The sequence below is a fragment of the Erythrolamprus reginae genome, chromosome 3 (genome assembly GCF_031021105.1).
Source record: "Erythrolamprus reginae isolate rEryReg1 chromosome 3, rEryReg1.hap1, whole genome shotgun sequence".
Classification (NCBI taxonomy): Eukaryota; Metazoa; Chordata; class Lepidosauria; order Squamata; family Dipsadidae; genus Erythrolamprus; species Erythrolamprus reginae.
Genome location: NC_091952.1, coordinates 60511304 through 60522848, shown reverse-complemented (window position 1 = coordinate 60522848; position 11545 = coordinate 60511304).

Genomic DNA, 11545 nt, shown 5'->3' with positions numbered 1-11545 from the left:
GTCAATGTGAAAAATGCACTTTTTAATCAATTCAGAAATGTGAACTGAATCAAGTGATTTACATACTGTATTCTTATTTGTAAGTGGCAAAATCTGACATGCTGTACTTAAGGTGTTTTTGGGTTTTTTCAGTGACTTATAATAGTAACATATAACTTGAAGGCTTTGCATTTGAATCAGATATTTGGAGTTAGTTTCTGCTCTTGTATATTAAAATGAAAGTTCTCAATCTAGAAACATCAAAGAGATCTGCAGTCACTAATTTCCCCATATATCATGGGTTAAATAATGTAACTAAAGATAATTGTAGATCTTAAATGGAAAACAATACTAAATTAAATGTTGATTTTAAGAAAGGCAATCCTATGCACAATTGCTCAGAGTGAAACCCAAAGTAGTAAACTTCCAGGAAAGTTTGTTACAACTACACTAGCTAATTTAGAGATATTAAGGATAACTCAGTTAAGACTATTAAAGTGGTACTTTTGCCAAAAGCCTTAAACAAAACAACTGCAATTGTACTTGTTACAGTATAGGAAAATATTACCAAACTCACTAAGCTGCATGCTTTTATTGGCCAAAAAGACTATTGGACAAGAATATTATCATAATTTAAAGTTTTGCTTTAAATAATGGGAATCAAAAGCATAGGAAATAAAACCATTTTACAATTAATATTGATACTGATCTCTTTGAAATCTAAAATCAAATTAATTGACCTTAAAGTCCTGTGTATATATATACTTGGACATAAGTAGACACTGGAGACTGCTTCTCTATCAGAGAGACACACAGACAAATATAATCCTATTCAATTTTTTATGGCTCTGTTGCCAAATATTGTGTGTAATTTATACAAAACATGGTCGTGTAATATATTAAGCATTTGATTTGTAACTATATATCTATATTTACTTGGGGAAAATGTGATTAAAATTAATAAGACTTAGAGGAAGAAAATATGTATTCCGAGACTTGAATATATTAATACACTAAGGCCTTTAAAACTTGTGGTTTGGGAGGAGAAATCATGTTTGTTCACAGACTGGCGGAGATTACAGTTAAACCTAGATATTGTATTAATCTCATTTTTGTTTGCTGTAGAATTGATTACATGCATCTATCAAAGGTGATGAGAAACTGACCTGTTTATATTGCATTTAAGCAAAGGTGCTAAGGGAAGCTTATTTTGTATATTGTATTCTATTAAATATTTTTGATGTTAGAGTATGTACTTTTTGCAGTTTTGCTTTAAGGTTTATCTGAAGACATAGGTTTAAATCACACTAGTTCACTGCAGATTATTTTAGTAAGCAAAAGTATTCCTATTTTACCATCAGTATTATAATTTTTAATTTTTAAAATATAGCAGAAGTTAGTTTTTATTGAAATATTGTCATAAATATGTTTCTTTACAGATGCACACATGCACACATAAAGATCAGTAATTGCATGGAAATGCATTCAAGAACTAAATGTTTATATCAAATAAATGTCTACAAAATTACATTGGGTATTGCTAATAGAAATGTCATAAACCAAATAATCTCTTATGTCACTTCTTAGCTTTTTTCTAGTAGTGTTAAAATTAATATTTTTGTTGTAGAAAAAAAATTCTAGTCCTCCACATCTAAGTTAACTGGGAGATGAAATTTTCCTGTTACACTATTTATTTTATAAAGGAACCTATGTCTACATTATCTTTAAAAACTATTATTTGCACCTTGTTATGGATATAGAAATCAATTTAAATTAACTTCAATCTGGGAGTAGAATAATATATCTGTTTTATGTTCTCGCGTCTATATGTATATGTATATATACAGTTTAATATCCTTGAAAGTATCACTAACTTTAAAATTCTCAGAAATTGAGAATAAGAGTGCAATTTGAAAACTGACACTGAAATGGTAACTACTATATAGTAGTTCTGTAGTATTACTTGATTGGATTAAATGTTGAAGATGTGTTCCAAAATTTGCATATCTGGTAATAGCACCAGCATTAACATTCAGAAATGTGAAAATGTCTGTTTCAGCATATGGCCTTTTGTATACTTTTACATTACATCAGCGTATCAAATACAGCACTTTAAATGCTTGCCGATCATGATTCATCAATTTAGTGTGCTTTACAAAGGAATTAAATGGGTGCATTATTTTTTATTTTTTTGTAAACTGCCATACATTTTTAAAACATCTAATTTAATATTTGTCAGTGCTACCACATATTGCAACAGTATTTCATGGAAATACATACTGTATATGTTCTGTTTAACATGCTCTCTTGAATTTAATTATAGTAACACTAACATGTAACATTATGCATGCTTGTCCCACTTTGTATTCACTTGTATTTCTGCTTTCTGTCTTTAATAAAAATTGATGCCGGTACATATACATAGATCCCCAAAGCTGTTGCAGAATGTATTACAAATTATTCTTATTACCAAAAAATTCTGGGATGGTTTTTAAAAAAATGAAATTGGACTGTTTTTGAATTTTCTATGGATTTAAATCAGTTTGAACTGTTATGAAACTGCTTTATATTAACATTGCTGTTCTAAAAACCCTGTTCTTAGCATCTCAGGCAGAGATTTGTCCCATGTATCTCCAGTGAAAAGAGCCACTGAGTATGAGGGAGAAAGGGAGGGGGGACAGAGTATATGATTAAAAAAACTATGGTTTTTGAGCAAAGGGGCAAAAACAATATTAATAAATATGTTATGCTTGCATAATATGCAGGAATGGATGATGACTGTGCAAAATTAAAACAGTATTTAAGAATGAATAATTTTGAAAAATAAGTAAAGATTAGATTGAGAATTAGTTACTTTTAATATGTGTTCATTAAAATATTAGGGTAATATTATTCATATCCTTAACTTTTTATGATGAGATACTTGAAGAGCAAAAGCACTTTGTAGTCCTTTACAGCCCTTTCTAAATGGTTTACAAAGTCAGAATACTGCCTCCAACAATTTGGGTCCTAATTTTACTGACCTCAGGAAGATGGAAAGCTGAATCTCAACCTTGAGCCAGTCAGAATCGAACTCCTTTTAGTTGGCAGAATTGGCCTGTAATATTGCATTTTAATCACTGTCACCACAACTCTTAAATAAAATATAGTGTGAACTTACTTAATTTCCAACTTACTGAGACATCCAGGACATATCATTTTCAATTGTTGACATCGTTAGATTTCATCTAACTAGAATTCAGTTGCATAATAAACATTTCAACTACATGTAATTTAGCTGATAAAAATATTTTCCAAGTCACTGAAAAGATTTTACAGCTGAAAGCAATCTGTTCCTAAATCCAAATCATCTGCATGTTAAAGGTAGTTGTTCTTTAAGAGTTTAGATGTAATAGTGCAAGAGTCCCCAATTTTTCCAGCTTGCCAACCCAGCTGGTGGAGCATGTGAATGGCAGGCACACCATTTGCTGCAAGCAATGCACATTGGGGTGGTTCTAACTTACCTCACTTCTGGTTTTCTTCCCGTGCCACATGGCTGTGCTGCATGGGCACATGCATGCTTTGCGCAGTGCAACCCCACCCAAAAAGCTGAAAAAATGGTGACGCATGTGCAGTTCTGGAAACTGCTTCTGCACATGCGCAGAAGGAAAAAAATCATAGAAAAAAATCCGCCCCCCCAAATTGAAAAAAAAGATGGTGCCCATGGACTTTCACTGACCAATCCAGTTCTGTGATGTCATCGTGACATCACCAATGGTTTGCTACTGGTTTGGGCAAACCAGTCTGAATTGGGAGGAACCCACTTCTGGTGTCTGCCCTTCACTTGCACAAATGGGGCTTTGTGTACAAGTGGGGGTGGGGGGCTTGTGCTCCACACAGTTCCACTTGCAGGAGGGGCTTGTGCTTGTGGGAAGTTCCACTCGTGAAATATCCATAACATTTATGAGCTGTGGTGACACAGTGGTTAGAATGCAGTGCTGCAGGCTACTTCTGTTGACTGCCAGGTGCCAGCAGTTCAGCAGTTTGATTCTCACCAGGTCTTCCATCCAGAGGTCGGTAAAATGAGGACCCAGATTTTTGGGGTCAATTTGCTTTTTCTGTAAACCGCTTGGATAGGGCAGTAAAGCACTGTGAAGCAGTACAGTATATAATTCTAAATGGCATTGCTACTGTACGTGCTATTTACTAAAGTGATAAAAGGATAAAAATGTTATGGATATTTCTTTAATCATTTTTTCCTATTTCTGTTAGTTTTGCCATTTTTACTATTTCAGATATTTGCACATATAAAATTTCACAGCTGTAATTGTATATAAAAATAGTCTGTGGCTTGGTTCTAATTGGCTGCTCATTAATCCCAGCAAGAAGAATTCTGGTTTCTATTGAATATTCTTTAAAAATTGTATTATCGTTATTTGAATCCAGAAATTTCTGGTTCTTTTTAAAGTCCTCAAGGCATGATAAAATGATTCTTCATGTAATTCACATTTCCAACATACTTATGAAGTATCTTTATACATTCTAATAGCAACATCTTTTTATATAGAAAAACGTTTAGATGATAAAATAATGTAAATTTCAATTCTTTTATATTTTCTCACTGTTCCATCAACATATTGTGTCCAAAAATTATAGTCCATTTGTCATTCAAATTTTCACTAAATCTGTTTCAAATTTCAATCAAATATATGCATTTTAACAATTGCATTTTCATCATTTATATATACGGTAATTCATCTTTGTCAACTGTGCATATGAAGGCCATTGAAAACTGAATCCCTTTGCAGTCACTCTTTCATCTTATATTTCCCATGTTTTAACAATTCTTGATACATTACCGGTAATCATTTTCGTTTATTTACTGTCAGAATAGGTATTGTTTGAAACAAAACATCATCCTTGGCAAAAAGAAATAAAATTTATGAGTTCTACTAACTAATGTATACCAAATGAATTAATGTAAAATGACCACTGTTATAATGGCTTGTTGAGTGGTGCTAAAAAGTTTCAGTCAAGCACATCTCCCTATTGATTCATACTGTTTATTTTATTTTATACAATGGGCAGAATTTGTTAATATTCCACAGCACTGGTTCTTTCATGATGATTTATATATAATTTTTAGCTGTTCCCTATGGCCACTTGTTAAGTCACTGTATAAGAAAGCAAGAAGTTTATTTATTTATTTATTTATTCAATTTTTATGCCGCCCTTCTCCTTAGACTCAGGGCGGCTTACAACATGTTAGCAATTATATTTGAACTCTGGGCTTTTAATTCTTGCCCTGCTTTTTGCATCTTGATATAAATGTATTCCCAGTAGTACATGACATGATTAATATTCTGTCTTTATATAACATTTATTTTTGAATGATCTGTTTTCCCCACAACACCAAAAATTAAAGAGGTCTCAAACAAATGAACTAAAGTATTTTACTTTGTTCTTTGATTTGTTGAGGGAAATGATCCAAAGTTACATTCTTTTCTATGTGTGTTTGCTTAGTTTCTTGTAATCCCTTCCTCTTCAATGAATGTAAATACAAACATTAATTTCCCTTCTGGCTAATTATCCCAAAGGACAGAGAAGGAAGAAGTGGAAGCTGAAGTAAAATTGCAAGTACAGTCACAGTCATGCAATTTTCCACATAACCACATCACTTAGCACCAACTGTGGTCAATAAACAAGAACTACCTGTTTTAGGACATGTATGGAGAACAGATGTTTTAGGTTATTTTTATACAGAAATGTTGAAAACTCAAAAGGGTTCATAAACTTAATCATTACAGTAGCTATTGAGCTAGAAGTCACACATTTCTAAATATTGCTGTGCAGAGGTGGGTAGCGGCGGCCCGTTGGTGACATAAAGATGTCACCATCATGACCCTCATCTTAGGAACTAATTGAGTCCTTGCCATAGCACAGCTCTCCTATTGTTCCCATTCCATGTCTTGCTTCCCTGCTAAGAGGCAAAGATGGAGAACAACTCTCACTCTCCCTCCTCCCTCTCTCCTCCCTGTGCCTCTTGGGCTGTCCCATTAAAGGTGAGGAGTCAGAGTAGCCTAACGGTTCCACAGGGACAGGCCAGCCCTGGATCCCACTGCGAGCCCGGGCTCATTAAGAGTGGTGGGAGGAGTCAGATGGCAATGGCTGAGGCTGTTGGTGAAGAAGGGAGCTTAGGAGTGGCCAAAGAAGCGGGGGCATTGCCACCACCACCAACTCAAACCCCCCACAGCGGAACCAGCAAGACCATGGTGGTAGTTCTTCTAGGAGGCTTCACCTATCTCCATTCCCCCCTACATCATTTCCCCCCACCTCAGCAGCCCGAGAAGCTCTGAACACATGGCGATGACCCAGGTGGTGTCACACTTGGAACTTCTTGGACTGCTGAGGTGGAGTGGAACAGGCAGCAGGAGCGGCAGAGATAGCCACATCACAAAAGAAGCCACGCCCACAGAGTTAGTAAAAAAATTAGGGACCTGTCCCTGTTGCTGTGTGTTAAATGATGCACTCCTCATATTTGGCGTACTATATAATATATAAATAAAAGTCCTGTATATTTTTGTGACATACGTTTTCATGGATACATAGCGGTTGTACATTTTAGTGACAATTCTAACCTGATGTCCAAGTGTTGTCCTTTCAAAGTAAGAAATAGTGTAAGAAAAACAATTCTGTGACTTGGTATGGATTATTTAAATTGTCCGTTAGCATTATCGATGTGCACTGTTTTACAAAAGAGGCCTCTGACTTAAATACATTATTTGAATTACAAAATTTCAAAAGTTATGTAAATTGCATCAGTCTGGAGAAAGTATGACTTTCTGATGGAACAGAAAAAAAATGGTTCATGGCACAGTACCTTGCTCAAGAGAAAGGTGCATTGTTTCAAATATTTGAATGCTCTTCATTCATGCTTGGTAACCTATTGACTTCAGTAATGCATTGGTGTGATGCCAAAAAATGCCAGCTTCCCCTTCCCCCACCAATCAAGGCCATTTTAGTTAATAATTAAGAAAATGGAATGCTAAACATGTGCAGAAATGACATCTCTGTGCCAAGACAGTATTACTTCAGTGAACATATCTGGAAGTAGAAGGACCGGATTATTCAGATAGATAAATCCCAAAAACTCCACGATCAACATAACATTTCAAACATAATACTCAAAGGTTTCATGGCAATCACATTTAATTTTATTTTGAGAATCACATTCAGGTTCTTTTATGGAATAAAACTTCGCACTGATACTGAAATGAATAAAGTTCACTTGCCAGATAACAATAAAGATAGCTTGATCTTTGTTCTATAATATTGAAATTGGAATAAATCTTTTGGAATGCTAGTGGAATGTCACAAGTAGTAGAACATAGTAGAACGTCTTGTTGTAGAACTTCATAACATTACAATCTATTAATTTTATAAATGTAATAAAATTGATATAAATTTTCTAACTTTTCTTGTTTTAGAAAGTACATCATTCGGCCAATAACTAACTCACTACATAATGTTAATAAAACCTATTAGATTCCAGATAGAATGATGACAGTATAGTTTGTACTTCCTGTTTTCTGAACATTTACATATGATTTATTTTGGGACCGAGTGCATTTGTGACTATTCTGAATGTTTTAGTGAAAAAGAAATATACAGCAAAAATATCAACTGCCAACCCCTAATCTTTAAGACATGGTACATTAGTCACCCAGAATAGTGAATCTGTGATGAATTTACATATATTCCAAACCACATCTTAGAAAGAACAGCTTAATAAGCAGGAACATAACTGGAGTCAACGCTATGGGTTTCTCTTTGAAGATATCACTAGCAAACTATGCAGAAGAACAACATGCCAAATATAGGTGGTGCCTGCTAATGCTTATGAGACATCTTAAGAAAGAAATATAAACTTTTACATTTGGAAAAATGGGCAGGAGGATATCTTATTACAAGTGGAGAGAAAGGGGAGGTCTTCCTTTTTATTAATCCATTGATCTTCAGTTGATTGAAAAGCAAAATGGATAAGTGATCAACTTATAAAGTAGTCCTACCTTTTGCAGGAAAAATATCCTAGGTGGGTACTTTTCCTGCAAAAAAATACTATTGCAGAATGAAAAAAAATACTTTCAATATACTATTTAAAGCCAGGTAAATATTTATTCTCTCAGGCAAATGGAACAATGGGTTTGGTTTGGTTTGGTTTCCACATTTGACATCTATCATTTTTTAAAAAGAAAATTAAGCAAAAGTGACAATATCCTAAAATAATATGCCCAATAGATCACTATTGGACTTTTTAAAAAATTATGTCACGTTATTTATTTATTTATTTATTTATTTATTTATTTATTTATCTATCATTCATTTAACAAAGATATATGGCTGACCAACTCACACATGTTGACCCCATGTTTTTAGGATAAAGTTTATTTTAGATACATTTGATTGAGAAAAAGTTCATTCAATTTTATTCTTTAAGTTCCTTTCTCAAGTAAATTGGAATAAATATAGAAGAAACAATATCATCATTTACTACAAATTATTATTCTTCATCCTTGAAGAGGCTTTGGATGAGTAGTGAAATGTTTTCAAAAAATCCTGTTGCCTTTTGGAATAGTACTGAGTATCAATACAGCGTATAATACAAGCTAAAGCAAAACACTTATTTAGTGTTTTAGGCTTAAAGCATGTTATGTAGAGCAGTGTTTCCCAACCTTTTTTGAGCCGCGGCACATTATTCGTATTTTCAAAATCCTGGGGAACACTGAAAGGGGGGGGGGGCTAAAGAGAAGTTTGGACAAAAAACCCCTCTCTCTTCCTCCCTTTCGCTCTATTTCTCCCTCTTTCTCTCTTTTCCTTCCTTCCCTTCATTCTCTCTCTCCATCCCTCTTTCTTTCTTTCTTCCTCTCTTTTTTGCTCTCTTTCTCTCTCCCTCCTTCCCTTCCTCTATGTCTTTCTCTCTCCCTTGCTCTCTCTCTCTGTCTCTCTTGCTATCTCTTTCTTGCTTTTTTCTCTCTCTCTTGCTCTCTCTCTCTCTCTCTTTCACTGTCTTGCTATATGTCTCTTTCTTTCTCTTTGCCTCTCTTGCTATCTCTCTTTCTCTCTCTGTCTCTCTTGCTATGTCTCTCTTTCTTTCTCTTTCTCTCTCTCTCTGTGCCTCTCTTGCTAAGTCTCTCTTTTTCTCTTGCTATGTCTCTTTCTTTTTCTCTCTCTCTACCTCTCTTGCTATGTCTCTCTTTCTCTCTCTCTCTGCCTCTTATATGTCTCTCTTTCTCTCTCTCTCTCTCAGCTGACTGCAAGCGGGAGCCCTGACGGCGGCAGCTGGACGTGGTGCTGGACACCGTATATGCCAGGCACGCAGCGCCAGCATGTACGACGTCCAGCAGAACGTCCAACTGCCACCGTCAGGGCTCCCACTTGCAGTCAGCTGAGAGAGAGCGAGCGAGCGATCCCTCTCGCCGCCGCCATCTCCCCCGACTGCCTGCGGCCGCTGCGCCCCCCCCCCCGCTCCCATCGGACACTTGCCGTCGACGAAAGAGGAGCTCCAGCTGGGCGGGGCGCTGCCGGTACTTCCGTCCTGGGGCTCCCGTTCGCAGCTGTCCCCCGCCTCCTGCTCGATGCCGCGGTTTTCGGCGCTCTCCTGCTGGGCCCCAAAGAAAGAAGGCGGGAAAAAGGTGCGAAGAATGGAGCTCTCCTTCTTCCTGCCTTCCTTCTTTGGGGCCCAGCAGGAGAGCGCCGAAAACCGCGGCATCGAGCAGGAGACAGCTGCGAGCGGGAGCCCCAGGACGGAAGTACCGGCAGCGCCCCGCCCAGCTGAAGCTTGGCGGCACACCTGGCCATGTCTCGCGGCACACCAGTGTGCCGCGGCACACCGGTTGGGAAACGCTGATGTAGAGCAAAGATTGAATTCAGAAATTACTGTTAACCAATTATCTTTATATGGCACCAAGCTATCATCTAGGGAACAACATATACAATAATAGTTCCTTCTAAAACAGCTTTAATTTCATAGAAGCAAACATCTGTGTTAACAGGAAAAAAAATTAAAACATCATTTTAAAAGTCTTTCTTTATCCACACGGTAGAAACCAATAAACCTGGCAGCTATCTTAATAGGGGTCCCAGAGGCCCAACAATCCCGGGATTGGAACCAAAGCCAAGTTTTATAAACTTTCCAGAACTCTAGGAGAAAGGGTGCAGTCCTCCTTTTGGGTCAAATTCAATGGTGTTCCAGAAGTGGCGCTGTGACAGAGAAAGTGTATTTCCTCAATCACACAAGATGACCACATTTAATAAAAAGGTCCTGGTGCACACCCATTCTGCTAGAATGTGTAGGGTGAGTAGAAACAACTGGAGACAAATGGTCTCTTAGTTATGCAGGCCCTATGCTATGCAGGACTTTGTAGGGTAATAATCTATACTTTTTAATTGCACTCGGAAGATGATTGATAACCAATGCACACCAATCACTCCTCCACTCGAAACAGAATACCCTACGAAAATAGACTAACAATCCTGGGTCTAGAAAGCTTAGAACTACGATGCCTAAAACACGATTTATTAAGTATTGCCCACAAGATCATATTCTGCAACATCCTACCTGTCAATGACTACTTCAGCTTCAACCGCAACAACACAAGAGCATGCAACAGATTCAAACTTAATATTAACCGCTACAAACTTGAGTGTAAAAAATATGACTTTAACAATCAAGTTGTCAAAGCATGGAACTCATTACCAGACTCAATAGTGTCAACCCCTAACTCCCAACATTTTGCCCTTAGACTATCCACGATTGACCTCTCTAGGTTCCTAAGAGGTCAGTAAGGGGCGTACATAAGTGCAGTAGTGTGCCTTTCGTCCCCTGTCCAATTGTCTTTCCTTTATCTCATATATCATATATATTTTCTTCCTTTCATATATCTTCTCCTCTATTTTATATTTTTCTCATGTCTATTTTCTTCTATATGTATTAGGTATTGGAATAAATAAATAAATAAATAAATAAATAAATAAATAAATAAATAAATAAATAAATAAATAAATAAATAAATAAATAAATAAATGAATGAATGAATGAATGAATAAATAGACAGACAGACAGACAGACAAACAAACAAACAAACAAATAAATAAATAAATAAAAAAACATGTGGCAGTAGTGATATATGAATACTGTACATTGAAAGGCAAAGACATCTATTACTGCCCATATTGCTGTATTTTGAACAAACTGTAGCTTCTCACTATTCTTCCAGGGTAATCCTATAGAGAGCAGATTGCAGTAATTTAATTGGTTAGTGACCATGGTGTGAGTAACAATCTGAAGGGCCTCCCAATCAAAGAAAGGATACAACTGGTCCATAGGATGAACCTATGCAAAAGCCTACCTGGCCACTTCATTCAATATGTCCAAAACATGGAGATTACAGACGATCTATTTCTAAAATTGGTGGAGAAGTCCTTAATAAATAAGTAACAGTAAAGAATAAAACACTATATCTCTATATTTATAATTTACTGATTGGATTCCAATATTTTTTGTGAAAAAAATGCCATGGATATGAAT